Below are 20,307 nucleotides of genomic sequence, written 5' to 3' on the forward strand. Positions count from 1 at the left end.
GTCCAAGATCAAGATGTCGGCAGTGTTGGTTTCTTCTCAGGCCGCCCTCTGTGGCTTGTATATGGCCATCACCTCGCTGTGTCTTCACATGACCGTCCATCCCTCTGTCTCTGCGCCCTAATTTCCTCTTTTTATAAGGACACCAGTCATATTGGATCAGGGCCTACACTAATCAGCTCATTTAACTTAATCACCTCTTTAAGGGTCCTATCTCCCAACGCAGTCACATTCTGAGATACTGGGGGTTCAGACTTCAACATATGAATTTTGGTGGGGGGAATACACACACAATCCAGCCCACAAAAGATAGCAGTATATCCAATAAAGATGTTAAAAAAATTAAATTAAATTAAATTAAAAAAAATAGCAGTATGCGGTTGAGTAGGTGGCTGTGTTCCAGTGAAACTTTCCAGAACCAGGCCTGCGGCCAGATTTGGCCTGTGGACCCAGGTTTGCAGATGGCTGGTCTCCACTGGCTTCATTCCCTCCCTTCCCACCCCCTCTTAGCCAGCTCTCGCTGGACTCTCACTCACATCACTCCATCTAAGACCTCTCCTAAGGTCACCCTTGGCCTCAGCTTTCTTGTCCCTCAACAGTGTCAGTTCACGCAGGTGACTTCCTATTGAGCCTTTCCTCCCTGGACTCTAGTGAGGCCGCACTCCATGGACTCCCTCTTATTTCTCTGGCTGGTGCCTCCTCCCCTTTCCAGCCACTCAGTGTTAGACTGTCTTAAAGCTCAGTGCTGGGCTCCTTCCCTTCTTGCTATATCATTTCTTCTAAGGTAATCTCATCAACACCCCCAATTTCAATTACCCTCTATAAGATGAAGACTTCCAAATATATAGCTCCAGCCCACACCCCTTCTCTGAGCTCCTGCCCATGAATCTAACTACCTCCTTCACATTTCCTCTTGTCACTGTTCCTGTAATTTTTTTTTTTTTTTTTTTTTTGCGGTATGTGGGCCTCTCACTGTTGTGGCCTCTCCCGCTGTGGAGCACAGGCTCCGGACGCACAGGCTCAGTGGCCATGGCTCACGGGCCCAGCTGCTCCGCGGCATGTGGGATCCTCCCAGACCAGGGCACGAACCCCTGTCCCCTGCATCGGCAGACGGACTCCCAACCACTGCGCCACCAGGGAAGCCCTCCTGGGCCTCTTAATATGCCCCCAGTGACCAAGAGTCCCCTCTTGGAGTACGATCAGGTGGATCTCCAGCTAGCTTTTTCCCTAGGGTTCAATAACAAAAGAACTCATCTTAAAAAACTTTATTCCCTTATTTTTGAGAATTGAGGCCCTTCCCTCCATTTCAAAGGGGTATGACTAATAGCCATAACTAAGAAGTGATGAATTGGATATTAAGGGATAAGAAACATGCTGTATCAAGAGGAAAGGGGTGGGGAGGATAAATTAGGAGTTTGGGATTAACAGATACACACTCCTATGTATAAAATAGATAATTAACAAGGATTTACTGTATAGCACAGGGAACAATAGTGAATATTTTGTAATAACCTATAAGAGAAAAGAATCTGAAAAAGAATATATATATTATACATATATATAACTGAATCACTTTGCTGTACACCTGAAACTAACACAATATTATAAATCAACTATACTTCAATAAAATTTAAAAAAAATTAAAAAATGCCATATCAGACTCCAGAGTACCTAAAAGATTTCCAGACTGATTACAAGTTCAGTCACATTTCTGTTAAAGCAATTAAAACAAAAACCAAACAAATTATGTGGTCTAGCCTCAGGGCTTTCATTGGACAAACCATTTTGGTACATTCATTGTATTTTAAGGTATCTTTTATACATTGCTTGCAGAATGCACCTGAATTTAGAAAAAGATACTTTCAAAAGCCATACAAAGAATATCTCTGCTAATTTATAAAGAGATCATCTCTAGGAAGATTTAAGACGCTGCTTCTATTGAGGAACCAGGTTCCTGGAAAACAGGCGATGGGAATGTGGAGGTTTCCCCCCATACTCACATTTGAACTTTTTGAATTTTGTACCATGTATACAGATTACCTACTCAAAAATAAGTAACTTTTTATTACACATGAAGAAAAAGCTATATATTTATTTTTGTCAAGAAGTCACTCTCCCACCACTTTTATCCTAAAGAAATTCTCTCAAAGACTGAGGAAAATGATGAATTAAACTTTCTCTGACAGGAAAGGCAAAGTCTGAAAATTATGCCTGATGAAGAGAAAGAAGAATCCTGGCAACAGACACGGTGCTGACAGACGAAAAAAAGCACGTCTGACAGAATTTGGACTATACACAGAAGCTGAGCTACAGCCAGAAAGTGACACGTGTTTAGAATGACATCGTCCTTCTAAGTGTCAGTTTACTCAAGTAACCAACCCACTTTTGGGTCATGGCACCTAGTCTTCATCCTCTTCCAACTAACTGTGTCTTTTTTCATTTCTTCCAAACTGATGGACACAAAAGTTGAGTCCCATTTTTGGTTGGAAACACAGTGCTGTCGGGATGCATTTTTCACTGCACGGTGGTTCCCAGTGCCCCAGGGGTGAGCTGTGAATGTCGCTGCCCCAAAAATTGGAAGATCGAGAGATGCGACAGAAAGTAGAGGAAAGGATTAGCAGCAGAACTGCCCGCTGTAACACGTGGCGGGAGGAGAGAGGTGCGCTTTCCTAGGACTGTTTGGCAGAAATGTGCAAGGTTTATGTATTAGGTCACAGCTAATGCGTTGTTTTTGCTGTGCCCTTCGATCCTTTTTGGAAGGTGAGCCACATGCTATCAATGACACACCCCGAACTTGAACATGCACACCCCGAACTTGAACTCAGAAGAGACAGCGAGGTGCTGGGCATCACAGGGCCCTATGGGCTTTGGGCTTGCACCACTCACGGTACAATGACAGGGTTTTCATGGGGAGGGTTCATGGTATTACCATCAAATGGGTGTTATCTGGGTAAGAGACGGGGGATGGTTTATGTAAGAGATGTAGCCTGCTTCTCATTTCCTCAGATCCCAATTTTTCAAAGAGATAATGGCCGAGCAGACTCCAGGACACGAAGAAGCTGGCAATGTAATAAAACAGGATGCTACGGGCTGGGATCTGAAATAGCCATGATCTCCCCCAAAAGTTCCATGTTGTATGGGATGCGAGGCGTCAGAGTTTGCTGCTGGATAAATAGGTTAGGGACAGCTCCATGCAAGAGGGAGTAAGCATTGTTCACTTTGTTGAGTGAACCCTCAAATCATTTGACTGCAAATAGGGGAGGCCAGAGACCACCTCTACGGCAAAGACTGAACACTTCCATCATCCCCTCTCATTTGGTAGAATGTTGTCGCAATCCCCACTCTCCACTAAACAGTCAGATCGACTGCAGCCAGATGGTATCTCTAAAAATGTGGCCCGCAGCCATGCTTGGGAGTCGAATGTGTGACTTGCACTCTCTCTCAGAATAAGAATACATAATGTAACCTAATTAAAAGCTTTTGTGCAGCAAAGGAAACCATCCATCAACAAAATGCAAAGACAACCTACTGAATGGGAGAAAACTTTTGCAAATGGTCTGACCGATAAGGAATCAATATCCCAAATATGTAAACAGCGATACAGCTCCACGTCAAAAACACGAAGAAGCAGATTTAAAAATGGGCAGAAGACCTGAAGAGACATTTTTCCAAAGAAGACACACAGATGGCCAAATAGGCACATGAAAAGATGCTCAAAATCACTAATTATCAGAGAAATGCAAATCGAAACCACAAGGAGGTGTCATCTAACACCTGTCAGAAGGACCATCATCAAAAAGGCCACAGATAAATGTTGGCTAGGATGTGGAGACAAGGGGACCCTTGTGCACTGTTGGTGGGAATGTCAATTGGTGCAGCCACTGTGGAAAACAGTATGGAAGCTCCTCAAAAAACTATAAACAGGGTTACCATATGACCCAGCAATTCTACTCCTGGGTATATATCTGAAGAAAATGAAAACACTAATTTGAAAAGATACATGCACCCCAATCTTCATAGAAGTGTTATTTATAATTGCCAAGATATGGAAGCAACCTGTATGACACACAGACACACACAATGGAATTTCAAAAGAGAATGAAATTTTGCCATTTTCCACAACATGGATGGACTTGGAGGGTATTATGCTTAGTGTCAGACAAAGAAAGACAAATACTGTATGTTATCACTTATATGTGGAATCTAAAAAATAAAACAAACTGGTGAATATAACAAAAAAGAAACAGACACACATATTGAGAACGATTATCAGTGGGGAGACGGCCATGGGGAGGGGCAAGATAGGGATAGGGGATTAAGAGGTACAAACTGTGTGTAAAATAAATAAGCTACAAGGATATATTGTACAGCACAAGGGATATAGCCATTATTTTATAAATGAAGTAGAACCTATAAAAGCATTGAATCACTCTGCGGTACACCTGAAACTTATATAATATTGTAAATCGACTATACCTCAATTAGAAAAACAAAAACAGATAATGTAGACAGCGCTGGTTGGGAGCGGCTGAGAGAGAAAAGAAACTACAGGATGGGACACTATGTGACTGAGGTTACTGATTCGTGCCCTTGTTTGCTCATCCCTCCCTCCTATTGGAAAGTAAGCTTCAGGAGGGCAGGGCTGGCACTGTCTGACTCAGGGCTGCATTTGAGCCCCTTGACTCATGCCAGGCACATAACACGTGCTCGGTAAGTTTTCCTCAAATGAATGAGGGGCTTTCTCAGAATGTTTTCTGTGATCGGGGACAAGACAGCGGCAGATTCTCTGCAGTCGTGAAGTCTATCTTTTCTGAATATCCCCACAGAGGCCGTGTCTTGATTACAACCATCGTGAGCCTAGATTGCTACGCAGACGGCCACGGTTTCAAACACAAGGATGAGAATTCCTCCCAGCTCCTGCCAGGCTGCCTCCTCACGCTGACTTTACGTTCGGGCCTCTTTGATTAGGTCTGGGGCCAATCTTGCCCCTTGCAAACGTTATTTTATGGGTCCCTTCTAGGTCCAGGAGTTAAGTCAGACATTCCTGCAGAGGGTGGATGGCTCACCCTCGCCCAGGTTGACTCCTGAGAACACACCGCCCTCTTGTGTCTATGATGCATTTGACAACATAGCTTCCAAGGGCCGCTAAAGCGCAGCCAGATGAAGCCCTTTATGGCTCTTGGCAGAAAGACCTCAGTATTAAGGGGGAGGGAGAACAAACATGCCCAGTTGCCGTGAATGTCCAGAATGTTTTGAAGATGCTACTAATTCAGAGCTTTGAAAATGAAAACAAAAATCAGGCATGAGAAAATTCAAATTCAAGAGCTCATAGACAGAAAATTCTACCTTCTAACGGGGCCGGGCATTTCCGTAAACTGACACTTAGACTATGAAGTAGAAGCATGAAGCTGCCCTCTTAGCATCTTCATATGCCAATGTATTGCCTTTTGAACCATCTTCCACATATTTTGTGTGTGTGTGTTGTCCATTCACACCACACACAAACACACACACACGCTCACATATGCAAGCTGTGTGAGGGTACAAATATACCCATTCGATGGGTCCGTACACCCAATCACAGGGTAAGACTGTTCATCTTACTCGCACACCTTGTCTCGGGGAGAGAGGACCTTGGATCTCTACTGCAGCCTGTCCTCTTCACTCCAAGCCTTTCAGCAGGTGCAAGGGGGGCTTCTGGCACAGCCAGACAAACACCTGAATCTGAAATGCGCATGTTCACTGCCCAAGTGTGGTCTGGGTGAGACTGGTGAACTGAGCCTCTATTCTATTTGTTTTTAAAGTAGAGGCTAGAATGAAAGACACTTCCATCGTTGACATTATAAAAATCATCTTCTGAACACTCGATGGTATGTGGTCTTGGGTTACATACTGCAAAAAAAGAGTAAAAAAGACACACTTTGTGTTGTAGGAATCTGCATTCTACGGCTCCACCCCTCATACAGGTGCACCTCACCTTCAGAAAACTGCAGTTAGGGCCTCTGCAGGAGGCCCTGGCTGCGAAATAAACACCCCCGAAGGTGTGCAGTGCACAACCTGAACATCCTTACCAAGCAACCCTGATAAAATACCTTCTCTAACAAAAGAGCACGAATGTTTAGACTATGCCTTTAAAACCCCGTTTTGCTCAAGAAGTAAGTCAGGACTGGGCTTTCCTACCTCCCCTCTTGGATTCTCATCCCACCGGTACTGTGTCTTTCCTTATCGATCATTATGCCTCCTCCATCCTTTGTCTTTTTTTTTTTTTTTTTTTGGTCTATTTACCTTCATTTAGGTTACAAAGGAAGCCCATAGTTTTTCCAAAAAGTTCAGGGAATATAGTAACGGAGGGCTTACACAGTAAAAGTCTCCTGTGTTTTACTTCCAGAGAGAATCTATTTATATCAACAATATGGCATATATTGCCCAGACCTGAGAGTACTAACGTATGATATACACATAAATACAACAAAAATGCTGCTATTCACCTTCTCTTCTACAGATTGCTTTTTCACTTAACAATACTCACAACTGACTATACAACCTGATAATTTTGTAAATTATACATGCATAGAAAAAATAATAAGGGGAAATATAACATAATGCCAATAGCAATATTCCCTGGGTGTTAACATTATGGAAGAGTTTTTTCATTGCATACATTCTTTGCCTTCTGAATTTTCTTCAATGGAAGTAGTACATTACTTTTTGTTCTTTTGGAGTATAACTGCTTTGCAATGTTGTGTTAGTTTCTTCTGTACGATGAAGTGAATCAGCTATATGTATACCTATATCCCCTCCCTCTTGGACCTCCTTCCACCACCCCCATGCCACCCATCTAGGTCATCACAGAGCACCGAGCTGAGCTCCCTGTGCTTTATAGCATGTTCCCACTAGCTAGCTATTTTACACATGGTGGTGTATATATGTCAGTCCTAATCTCCCAACTTGTCCCACTCTCCCCTTCGCCCCCCCGTATCCACATGTCCATTCTCCACATCTCTATTACTGCCCTGCAAATAGGTTCATCTGTACCATTTTTCTAGATTCCACATATATGCGTTAATATACAATATTTGTTTTACTCTTTCTGACTTACTTCACTCTGTAGGACAGACTCTAGGTCCATTCACATCTCTACAAATGACCCAATTTCATTCCTCTTTATGGCTGAGTAATATTCCACTGTATATATGTACCACATCTTCTTTATCCATTCCTCTGTCGATGGACATTTAGGTTGCTTCCATGTCCTGGCTATTGTAAAGAGAGCTGCAATGAACATTTTGGTACATGACTCTTTGAATTATGGTTTTCTCAGGGTATATGTCCAGTAGTGGGATTGCTGGGTCATATGGTAATTCTATTTGTAGTTGTTTAAGGAACCTCCGTACTGTTCTCCACAGTAGCTGTATCAATTTACATTCCCACCAACAGTGCAAGAAGTTTCCCTTTTCTCCACATTCTTCCAGCATTTATTGTTTGTAGATTTTTAAAAAAATAAATTTATTTTATGTATTTATTTTTGGCTGTGCTAGGCCCTCACTGCTGTGCACAGGCTTTCTCTAGTTGCGGCGAGCGGGGCCTACTCTCCATGGCGGCGCACGGGCTCTCACTGTGGTGGCTCCTTTTGTTGCGGAGCACTAGGTGCGCAGGCTTCAGTAGTTGTGGCATGTGGGCTCAGTAGTTGTGGCTCGCGGGCTTCTAGAGAGCAGGCTCAGTAGTTGTGGTGCACGGGCTTAGTGGCTCCACGGCATGTGGAATCTTCCTGGGCCAGGGCTTGAAGCCACGTCCCCTGCATTGGCAGGCAGATTCTCAACCACTGCACCACCAGGGAAGCCCTGTTTGTAGATTTTTTGTTGATGGCTATTCTGACCCATGTGAGGCGATACCTGACTGTAGTTCTGATTTGCTTTTCTCAAATAATTATTGATATTGAGCATTTTTCATGAGCCTCTGGGCCACCTGTATGTCTTCTTTGGTGAAATGTCTATTTAGGTCTTCTGCCCATCCTTTGTCTTTCAAGGTGCACCCTGCTTCTAACAGAGCACAATCCCTTACCTCAGAGGAAAAAAGCTCTGCTGGTGACCAGCAGGTAAGGGAGGTATTTGGGGTAGCATGACATTTCTGATAGCCCTTTAAGCAGGCTTTCTATGCCTGTCTCTGTCATCTCTGTGAAGAGAAGCCTCTCTTTCTCTCTCTCTTTTTATTCTCTTATCCCAGTCTCACTGATCAAAGGACAGTTGGCCCAGTTGCAGAATAGATCTGACCTTTCCCTCCAGGGGCTCGAAAGGCAATAGTGATCACACCAGTGTACCTAGGATAAGCGGAGTGTTGTTTGCTCTGAGCTAAATTATTCCAGGAATTGTTTTTTCTGATTTCTCTTTAGCGTAAATTGAGGCTAATGGTAAAGGGCAGGGCCCTTGGGTTCATAGTTTTCTTCTGTAAAAGGGATTAGATTAAAAACATAACAACAATTTCGTCTCCAGGCTGGCTCATAAGGTGTAGGGTGCCCAATCGGGTTGGTTGATTGGCATTTCAAAGTGGTTCCTGAAGACAGTTCCCTTTTCTGAGGCCTGAGAGGGGGCTCTTGTTGGGTGAAGAATCTAAGAGAAGTCTCAATATACCACTTGTCTCCATTCTTCAGCCCACACTCGTCAAGCCCACCACACCATCCCACGGCTCCTTCCTGGTCTCCACGTTGCTAGATGCTGTGCACCATGTCTGGCCTGCCTCACCCCTGTGCTCTCAGCGTTGCCCACCATCTCCTGAAGACATTCTCTTTCTTTGGCACTGGCAGCCTGCCTGCCTGGTTTTCCTGCCACCCCTCTGCCTCTCCTTCTGTGGCTCCTATGAAGCCTCCTTCTCTCTGGTTCTCTTCTGGTCCCAGGCCTGACCTTCCCACAGCCTGCTTGATATCGTCATGCAGACGATGCACTGGTATTTCCAATCCTACATGACTGGCTCGAACGTCACAATCTTGCCCTCACCCCAAACAACCCCAGCAAGGAAACGGTCTTCCCACACCTGGTCACTCAGAACCTGGAGCAATCTTGACCCTGCCCCTCCCTCCTTTACATGTCCTCCTAAACATGTCCTAAACCCATTCACTCCTTTCCAGAGCAATTTCCTCCCCTAAATCTAATCCATCCCACCTGCCTGCCTATCGCAATGGCTTCCTTTCTCCCCATCTCCACCCTTTTCCATCCCATTCTCCACATGGCAGCAAAGGGGCCACTCACTGCCAGGCTGACAGCATACCCGCTGCCCCCAGGAGAAAGACCAGGATTCTCACCGATCCTGCAATGCTGGGCAAGACCTGCTCCCCACTCTCCCCCTGCAGTCTCACTGCAACAAGTGCCCCTTCTTTCTCCACAATCCACATCCTCCAGCTTTCTTTCAAGTCCTCTAATTCCAGAATGTTCCTACCTGAGTCTCTGAACCTGTTCTTGCCTTTGCCTGGAATGCTCTCACTCCCACACGTTGGTGGCCAGCTCCTGTTCAGACTTCAGCCGGCAGCTGTCTCTTCCTGGGGCACCTTCCCTGACCCACAGACTTGGTTAAGATCCCTCTGCTATAAGCCTCTCCTTCCCAGCACCCCTCACCATTGGAACCAAAATATATCTTTCGTTCTTTGTAACCACAATTGCCTTCCAAGGAGGGCAGAACCTATGACACTGCTGGATATCTTAAGGAGTCTGACTGTGAGAGTGTACGGGAAAACTAAAACATTTTACCTAATACAGTAAAAATGACAACGCTGGATTTCTCGGAGGTATCCAGAAACAGGAGCAGTGAGGGATGGAGGGGTGGATGCTATGGGACAAAGGGTACAGAGAGGGCCCAAGTGGAGTGACTGGAAAAGCCCTTTGAAGAACAGAGTTAGCATACTCTTAAAACATTCTATTTACCCAGGACTGCGTCAACAGATCTACCTGTCTGTGTAAAAGACTTCTCCCTGGGTAACTTAACTCCTATTAAACTTGAGTCCAGAAAGAATGTTTTTTCCAAGTAACAAGGACAGCTGTGGCAGGAGAAATGTCTGTAGGAGCTGACATGATCAAGACAGACTCTGTGGGATGGATGTCCACTCTACCTGACCATCCTCCTGCAAATGTCCACACGGCAGACTTGGTGGAGGAGGGTGGGGGAGGGGAAGTACAGGAAGTAAGTACAGGAAGTAAGATAACTGGGGCGGCCGGGTGCAGAAGTGGCCAGCAGGGAGGGGCAGGCAGGGCAGACTCCAGCCTGTACCCCGCTTTCGTCAGACAACAAAAGCTGTAAATATTACCTCGGAAATTCCCCAAGATCAATGTTAGCTGAAGCTCCATCCAGTGTTCCTGAAGAGCTGCTATTAAGGCCTATATGTAGCTGATTTATATGTCCCCAGACACACCCAGGTGCAATAAATCTATCTACCATCTCTGCTGCATATTTTTATTTTTTCTTATTTTTACAACCCTTTAACAATGTAAAAACTATTCTGAGGTTGGGGACAGTACCAAACCAGACCAAGGACAGATTTGGCCTGGGGCCATAGCTTGCTCTTCCTTTCTTTAGAGTAAGGAGAAACGGTGACAGGGCCATTTCACACTTTTTGATGCCCTGGGAGGGAGCTCAGATGGAGAAGCTGAGCTCAGAGACGTAAAACAACTCCTCCAAGTTCTATAACCCGAAAAGACAAAACCCAGATTCAAACCTCATCTCTGTGCCAGCCTATACCTTCCAAGGCTCCTCTCGCCATGAGGCTGTGAGAGGCAGGCCATAAAAGATGACTCAGCCACCACAAGTACGGGCAGAAGTCTCACTTGTGAGCAGCCGTCCAGACAAAGGAGTCCTGAGAACACGGCCTGAGGCACTCAAAATCCACACTCTTCGCACAGTTCGTCTACCAAGCTTGTGCATCTTGGAGAAGTCAGTTCTGACTATGTGGACTGCCTATAGAATCCTCCAGATGTGGCTCTGAGCAGGGGCTGGGAGGGGCACTGTTTATCCTGTTTCTGCTCTATGTCAGGCACTGTTGTGGGCACCGGGTCTACACAGTGAGCTCAGAGTCTACACTGTGTGTACGATCTAAGGTGCGTGCGAAGTCTACAGCTGTGAGGTGTCCTCTATCACTGCAGGGTAGATATACATATGTATGTATACGGGAGGCCCATATGCTTCCTCTATGGGGCAAGGGGAACGCGTGGGCTTTGGCAAATGCGGGGCTTGACCTTTCATGTGTTGCGGCTCAGTTTCCCTGCCGGTCCGCCCCCCCCCCCCACCGCACCCCACACTTGGCAGTTGTGCCCATCAACAGCGGTTCCCTGACCCCCCTGGTACCTGATGCTCAGCTGTGGCTGCAAAGCTAAGAGCAGCCATCCCCTTCCAATCCTTTCATCCGACGGCGTCGAATCCTCTGAAGGACATCTTTCTCTCCTTCAAAAACAATTGCTAGAGGGGCTTCTCTTTTCCTGATTCGATTCCAGCTGACAAACACAGTGAGTGCAAAGTCCTGAGGTGGGAACACATGTATTGCAGAGAGAGAGAGGCTGGCAGGGCTGGAGGAGGAGAAAACGATGCCGGAGTGGGGAGAAGCCAGAGGTAATTTACACCCACCCGGAGAAGGGCCCCGTGAAGCATCCTAAGAAGTCTGGATTTTATTCTGGAAGCTCTGGAAAGGCACTGCGGGGTTAAGGCAAGGGAGGGAATTAAACAGGAAAGGGGAGAAGTGGGCAAAACCAGACTGAAGATACAGAACTAAGGAAATATAAATAAATAAATAAAATAATGAGACAGAATAACATGTTCTGGAAAAGAAAAAAGTGACTAAAAGGTACTTTAGTAATTATTTGTCAACATCTGAAGGGCTCTTTTTTTTTTTTTTTTTTTTTTTTTTTGCGGTACGCGGGCCTCTCACTGTTGTGGCCCCTCCCGCTGTGGAGCACAGGCTCCGGACGCGCAGGCTCAGCGACCATGGCTCACGGGCCCAGCTGCTAGGCGGCACGTGGGATCTTCCCGTACTGGGGCACAAACCCGTGTCCCCTGCATCGGCAGGCGGACTCTCAACCACTGCACCACCAGGGAAGCCCTGAAGGGCTCTTTCTGATTTTTTACATTTGCCCCATGTTTTCCATCTATTCCAAAGACAGAGGAAGGCCAGCCAGCCTCAAACCATAGAAGCATTTAGGTTAGTGACACGAGAAAAAAATCCCCGACTGTAGAAAGAGGTTGAATACCCTCTTTTCTTGAGAATGTACACAAATAAGATAGACAACTAGTGATTTTTAGCTGGGTGAAATCCAATTTGAAGACAGTTGTCGCATGTCCCTAGCAATTGGATCCACGCAATCATGGATCATTTGGTCTCATGTTTATATTCACGCTTGGAAAATGTAGCCTTGATTCTAACACTGTGTGTTGGTTTACTTTCTGTGTGCTCAGAAAGGCTAGTTCCTCAGTCTTCCATAATAGACAATCTTCATGTTAGGGAAACAAAGTCTGGAAATTACCTTATAACATTGTCATGACTATGTTATGAACTGTGTTAACAGTGCTAAGAAATCACCAGTCATTGCATCTTGAACATGTGGCAGGAACCCAGGTAATGGGGTATTGGGACCCAGAGGCAGGCAAGGATCAAGGGAACAAGGTAGCCCCAGTCGTCAATAACCAGTCAGCTCTCCCACTGACGCAGGCGCTCGGCTGAGGTCACAGCCTTAAGCTAATCACGATGATGTCACAGGAACAGAATATGGGACGTGACATCCAACCCTCACACACCCCTCATCTGTCAGCTCTGGGCCCAGAGGGAGACTGGCGCATTCGAATCAGGTCCCACCAGACTAGTGGTCTCCACCCGGAGTTGGGAGGGGTGGGACGGGAGAGAGAGACAGAGCATTTCTGCCCTGAAGGTAGAAGCCGGGAAAGCAGACCTAAAACTGGACCCCGGATCCTGAGGCCAAATGGAGTGGGAGGCACAGGTCTGGAAGAGAGGATGAGAAACAGGAAGGGGAACAAGTCCTAGAGCAGGTGGGCTGGAGCAATGCCGCAGGTGCCGGCTACCCCGCCCTGCCTTCACGCCCAGAATGGACAGAGCCTAAACCTGACATCACTGAGACCTGGCCTAGAATCCCGGCTCTAAGTCAGCACTTGGGGGATGTGGGGCAAAGTACTTGACTCTTTGAGTCTCAATACCCTCCTTTTTAAAATGGGAATACTGGAGGTCTTCATTATCTAGGGATAATTGGTACAGGGGGAGAAAACTTGAATCTATTTAGACAGGAAATAAAGTTTCACAGCAAATAATTTAGTAACACGATTGATTGCAACCCTATCTTTAAAAATGAGGCTAAAAATGATGCATATAAATTATTTTGTTTTATGGTTAATTAAACATAGGTTATGATTACCACTGTGTGCTCACTTCTAGAATGACAAATAACTCAGATTTGATTGCAGGGTTTTGGCATATTTTTCTTGACAACATGTTGGAGGGCTCCATCATTTCCTCTAAGCATTTCTCCTAATATTTTGATAGGCAAAGAATTCCCTCCCCATGATGTGGCATCCTATTGTCAATATATTCCTTTCAAGAACAGATAGGGAATGAATACATTAATTGTTTTTAACTTTAATTTTTTATAGCTTCTTTAAAAACTCTATTGATCATTTCCATTTCTGGCAATATGGTAGGCTAGATACCCCGAAAAGCCTTCCGTCTCTGCAAAACAGTTAGAGATTCTGCACAAAATGTAACAAGCTCCCCTTTAAGTGTAGAGTTGGCTCAGGAGAGTAAAGGCAGCCCCCAGGGGAAGAGATGCAAGAGGGCTACAAATTTGACATGCAGCATCCTTGGGCTGGGCAAAGGGGAACTGAAGCAGAGACCCCTGTGGGAAGTGTGGACCCTCTAAGTGTCACCCTCAGTGAAAGGAGGGCTTGGAAAAAACCCACCCAGGACAAAGCAACCTATCTAGTGTCTGCAGCGGTTTGGGTGGTGGGTAGATGGGAGATTCGCAGAAGCGTGTTTTGGTGTATATCTCTTCAGATCTTTTCAGACACACGCACATACACGTCTAAACGAATTTCTATTGTTCTGTAATTTGGTTTTTTCCTCTTAGTTTTAGAGAGCTTTCAATGTGTACTATATGCATTTATCTCATTTTCTAAAAGCTGCATAATAGCCTATATCATGGCTATGGTTTAATTTGAAATTACAAAACCACACCACATTTGTAATTTTCTTTTACTTTTCCGTTGAACTTAGCACATTCTAATGTACTCAGTATTTATCCATTAATATTTATTTTCTGTTTCCTCCCACGAGCATGGAAATGTCAGGTGGCAAGGATTTGTGTTGGGTTTATTCACTGCTGTATCCCATGCGCTTAGAACAGAGCCTATCACACAGTAGATTCTCAAGTAAATACTTGCTGGATGAATTGAATTAAGCAGTGAGTTATACTTCAACCAACTCCCCAATGACTTATACGCTTTCATGACTCTAAAGAATACTGCAAACGTCATCATATACGCTTCTACATACACAAAACCGCAGTCAAATCTACATCTAATCTACGCTAGTTTAGAAACTGTATGGAAAACTACCTCTATGGGCAAAACAGCTCGCTGTTATTTTGCTCGTGATTATTTATTGCAGATACATAATAAACAACTCTATTAGAACTGCTTCTCAGATCTTGTCCTGGAGGTTTTCCATTTTGCTCTGCCACAGTCAAGGCACACGACTCTAAAAGAGCTACTCATTTATTCCCGTTTTCCCCTTCGCTCTAATACAGAGCTATGTTCCTCTTTCCTCTGGGATAAGAAGGTGGAGAAAGCAAGCTCTTGTCTGCTTCATTTTTATTGCTCCAAGTTGAGCCTATGGGCAGAGTGGAGCACTTTAGGAAGTTGAATGTCAAGGTTCATGGTGACTGTGGACTGAAACCAAGATCCCATTAAATTAACAATGTTTATTTTAGCTTTCTATTTTATAGATAATAGTGTGTAAAATAGGTAACTGATAAGGACCTACTGTATAGCACAGGGAACTCTACTCAATACTCTGTAATGACCTATATGGGAACAGAATCTAAAAAAAAGTGGATATATGTATATGTATAACTGATTCACTTTGCTGTACCGCAGAAACTAACACATTGTAAATCAACTACACTCCAATAAAACTTTTAAAAAACACACTGTTTATTTTCTGTGAGAAAATATACCACATCATAGCAACATAAGACATGAAGAAGAAATTGTTTGTGAGAAAGACACATGAAGCAGAGGGACCTGCATAAGCCAGACAGCTGGAGGGGCCGCCTCACATCACCAGTGCATTTTCCTACTGCGTCATGACTTCCTTCCAATTTCACCTTCCACAACATTTCCCCGAAGGGTGTTCAACCCGATAGCATCCCATGAACAAACAAGGAATGACCAGATATTCCGTTTGAAAGAACACACTCTCTTTTAATATTTTTTGTTGCCTCAGGTGATGTAGGGAAGAACAATAATCAGTCCCCACTTCTTTACGGGGCGGGGGGTGGCAACTCCATATGAAAGCAAGATTTGCAATGAACCTTTCCAAACCCTACCTCCCATCCTTCGACTGAAGGGCATCTTTGGGTTTCCCTCCCAGTAGACATGGTTTTGAGCATCCTAACTGACTGCTCTGCAGGAAGAACATCTCACCCATCCCCTGGACTGCTGGGACTTCCTCCTCCCACGCCTAACTTTCCAGGGCCGCCAGTCCCCACGGGATGAGCACAGACAGTTAAGAGTGGCTTTCAGGCCTCTCTGGACTGTGACCCCTGCCACCCCAGCCCCTCACTGCTCCTTGGACTCCAGCCACACACACCCTGACTATCCCAAGCCTGCCCCATTCTCCGTGTGCCTATTTTGTACTTCGGCTCGGATGCCCTCCACCTTTGTTTGCATGCATCCCAGCCCTAACGTTTGCAGGGCTGAGACTTGGGTACAAATGGAATTGCAGACTGTACAGTCTCAATACTATAAAGCAATAAATCATGTTAACAGACTGTTACGATGTGCTCTATCCTTTTGCCTGGTCAGATATACCATCATAAAAACCATATGAAAGGGCTTCCCTGGTGACGCAGTGGTTGAGAGTCCGCCTGCCGATGCAGGGGACGCGGGTTCGTGCCGGGGTCCGGGAAGATCCCACATGCCGCGGAGCGGCTGGGCCCGTGAGCCATGGCCGCTGAGCCTGCGCGTCCGGAGCCTGTGTTCCGCAATGGGAGAGGCCACAACAGTGAGAGGCCCGTGTACTGTAAAAAAAAAAAAAAAAAAGAAAAAAAAGAAAAAAAAAGGAAAAAATATGTATAACTGTGTGACTTTTGGCAAAATGCCAAAGACAACTGAATTTAATCACTATTGCATTGTGTCTGGGTATTATGTTGATGGGTCAGGATGTCGGATGAGTAGTAAAATAGAGATACACATAATTCATAAATTATTATATGTTTATTACAGAGTGTTTTTCCTTACCTTCATTTCAGCAAATTATTAACTATTTGGAATAATAAAGATTAAAAAATAACTTCTAATCTATTGACAGTAATGATCTAAAGGTTTAAAAATGAAATGTAAAAGTATTCAAACTGTACAAAATTTAAATATATTTTCATCAAAAAAATAGAAAGTGTAAAAGTAAAAAATTTAAAGTTTTTTTCACACGCTTAAAGCTTAACTTTCTTGGAAAAAAATCTTCAAAATTACCTATAGAGTTAAAAGATAAAAATCAAATTATAATTAATGAACATTTTAAATTAAAATTATTTAAGTAAAACTAAAATATTTCTTTCAAAAATATGTAATTAAATTTTAGCAGATACATTATGAGAGTAAAAGCCATCACAAGGCTAGTGTTTAATGTCCATGTAGTGCCACAGTAAAGAATCAATAGCCCATTTCATGCATGTAAACAAATGTAGGGAAAATATGTGTTGTTTAATACTGTAAACACTGCTCAGCAACCACATGCAAATGTTGTGGACACCACAGGGACACGTGAGTATCTCCAGGACAAGGAATTAGAACACAAAAGAAGATGCAAAAAAATGGATGCTTGCCACTCCTTACGGAAATGATACTTTATGATACAAGAATATTCTGAGGAAGCATTTGACAAGTCAGTCAGACGCTTCTCTTGCCTAAGTGTCTCTCCATCCCACAAATCCTCCTCCATGCTTTCTGAAGCAATCAGCCCACAAACCTCCACAGCAGTCGTGAGCCCCTGTTTCCAGGACATAGGGCAAGGGCTGTGGACACCATTGCCCCAGGGCCCGAACAGTGTGTCATCTCGCAGCAGCGAATGTTGAGGATTATGGGCCAAGTTCTGGATCCTACGTGGCAGAGGGGCCCTTGTATTCTTTAATAGATTTATGTCCATATGCTTTTGGTATGTGGGACCCTAACATGCAGGGCCTCAGGCCTCTTGCCCAAATCTAAGGGTGCTGCTGGGTGCATGGAAAACTCCTGTGATTATTGACGAATCACCCCCATGGAGACCTCCTCTGGGAAGGAGGGACCACCACTGGGACTTGACTCTAAAACAGGACTCAGCATGTGGCACTGAGATGGCTTGTTTGTACATAAGCTCTCACTCCCCTGCAGTCTCCTTGAGGGCCCATAGCTTAAAACCAAAATTTACTGGTACTTTGCTGTGTTTCCAAGGTAACACATACTCAATTTGCCAAATACAAAATTATACTGAATCTGTTTTTCTAGCTACTCCTGCCATCCTGTTTATGTGGCCGGGTGGAGAGCCACCATGCTCTTGGAAAGAGGGTGTTTCGTGTTCCGGGGCCGACAGGTCCAAACGTGGGTCTGTCTACAGGATCTGATTCATGCTGTGGGATTGCGTCTGGTTTCTGTCCACCAGCTGGTTCATCTAAATATCAAGTTTACAATTGAACAGAAAGACACCCGACTGGAAGTTAGAAGTCCCAGCCTAACCGTGAGTGAGTCACCTTAGCTCCCCTGAATCTGACTGTCTTACTTCTCATCTATAAAATTCTAAGGTTGAGCTGAGAATCTCTACAAGCCTGTACAGCTTTAGCAGCACAGGAGCCTACTGAGTTCTCAAAATTAAATTCACAGGTTCTCTAGCCCACAGACTCTTGTATATACTTTGGCTACAGTGGGCATTAAAATTTTTTTATGTATATATAAACAACTCTCAATCCAATATGATCCATCGGTCAAAATCTGCCCTGCAACACAAATAGGTCACAGCCTGGTTCTGAGGGTGCAAAAATTCCCACTAATGGGGTCAGCGGAATGAAATGATACTTTTAAATATATTTCATTCTTTTGAAACATTTACTTTTCTGTTTGTGGAACTTCTGCACTTGTATTCCTACTTATATTGGTTATATACAGTAAGTATATAACCAGTACAGTATATTTCTTACAGTTTCTAATGTTCCCTAATCTTCCTAATTTCTGAATAAAACTCTAGGAAAATATGGTATCTCAGTGTCTTGTTTTGATTTGTTTTTTTATTTATCTTTGGCTGCATTGGGTCTTCATTGCTATGCGCGGGCTTTCTCTAGTTGGCGGTGAGTGGGGGCTACTCTTCATTGCGGTGCACGGGCTTCTCATTTTTTTTGATGTTTTTGAGGAGGGGTGGAAATGATGGAGTTGACTTTCAGCAATATGTTGCAAAGGTCTGGAAGGTTTTGAGGTGAAAGACAAGGGACACACTGAATTCATTGGGGTAATGCTAGCTACTCTAACATTGACACAAAAACATACAATGAAAAACATACAATGACTTAACATAATAGACATTTATTGCTTGTTGATGTCAACTATCCTGAGCAGTCCTAGGTGGGCAGAAGGGGCAGGGGTTGGGGCCTCTAGCTGGTACAGATTTAGGTCCGTGGAAGCTGATATTTTCAGCACATGACTTCCAGAGTAGCTTGGTTGTCTCCAAACTATAGATGGAAAAGAAGAAAATGGATGACCTCCATCACTTTGTAATCTCCTTAGATGAAAATAACTTCCCATTGGTTAGAAATAGTTACATGGCCCAACCCAGAGGCATGGGTAACTGGGAAATGTAGTCCGGGGCTGGGTGGACACTTCTCAACCACTCTACATGAAATGTAAAAACACAAATGTTAGTGGAGAGTTAGCCATATCTGTATATAAAGCCCAAGTTTTTCAGTCAAATCAGCCTCAACCGATTTGACTGAAGTGTGTTTAGAAGAGGACGCCTGACATAACATGGGTGAATGTTTAATACCCATTCATATCACATGAATTCCTCCTGGGGTAGTACGGTCAGGCATACTCAGTGCATGGTTGGGGCTACTTAACTCCAACCATGGAGTGAGCAGAAGACAGTAAAAGCTAGAGAATTTTAGGAAATGTGGTCCCTGGTGTTTGACTACAATCCTTACTGCTCCTAGGTCCGTGGTGTGCAGTGGGCTAGGAGAAGAAGCACTGGGTCGGGCGGCGGGAGGACAAAACAGAGTGCTTTTGCTTTACCTCTTGTTTTCACCAATGGCACAAATATGACTTGGCTGTGACTCCATTCTCTCTCATATATTAAGTCCTATCCCTCGAAAAACCATATTTTTCTAATATGTTTTCTTGAGATGTGTTCTCATGTGAACCAAACAGGTAGTTGTAACTCGTTTTTAAAATGTTACATGTCATCCTAGACATGTAAGTATATCTAGACATTCTAGACATCTAAGACATGGAAGAAACACAAACATGACCGAAATCACTTAAAATGGTACATAGTAATGGTAATCCCAGCTACTCTAGAGAAAGATTTTTCCATACAATTTAAATGAAATCACCCTGGTGAACTGTCTTCCTCAATATTCATTTCAATGTCATTCTAGTATAGCTTTCAGTACAGTAGAGACTGGAATGATTACCAACTACATTTTCCAGGGACTTCCCTGGTGGTCCAGTGGTTAAGACTCCACACTTCCAATGCAGCGGGCACGGGTTCGATCCCTGGTTGGGGAATTAAGATCCCACATGGGTGGCAAAACTACATTTTCCAGAATACTCTACATCTAAGTCTGGATATTGCAATAATTAGATCAATCCTTGAGCGATATTGAAACGGAGCAGGACCCTGCGGTCCTTGCCTTCCCCCCACCCCACGTCCTCAGCCTGCATTTTGTCTGTAGAAAAACTTTAGAAAAGAGTAAGTTTAATCAGAGAAGTGAGAACATGCAGCAACAAAGGAAAAGAGTCAAAGGAGACCAAATAATAATAGTTTGGTCATTAAGCAAAGTCAAGGACGTTTAGTTCCTCCTCAGGGGCTATAGATAA

This window comes from Aethalodelphis obliquidens, unplaced genomic scaffold, assembly GCF_003676395.1.
Source record: "Aethalodelphis obliquidens isolate GAN/ISIS:26980383/991018 unplaced genomic scaffold, ASM367639v1 scaffold2, whole genome shotgun sequence".
NCBI classification, from domain to species: domain Eukaryota; kingdom Metazoa; phylum Chordata; class Mammalia; order Artiodactyla; family Delphinidae; genus Aethalodelphis; species Aethalodelphis obliquidens.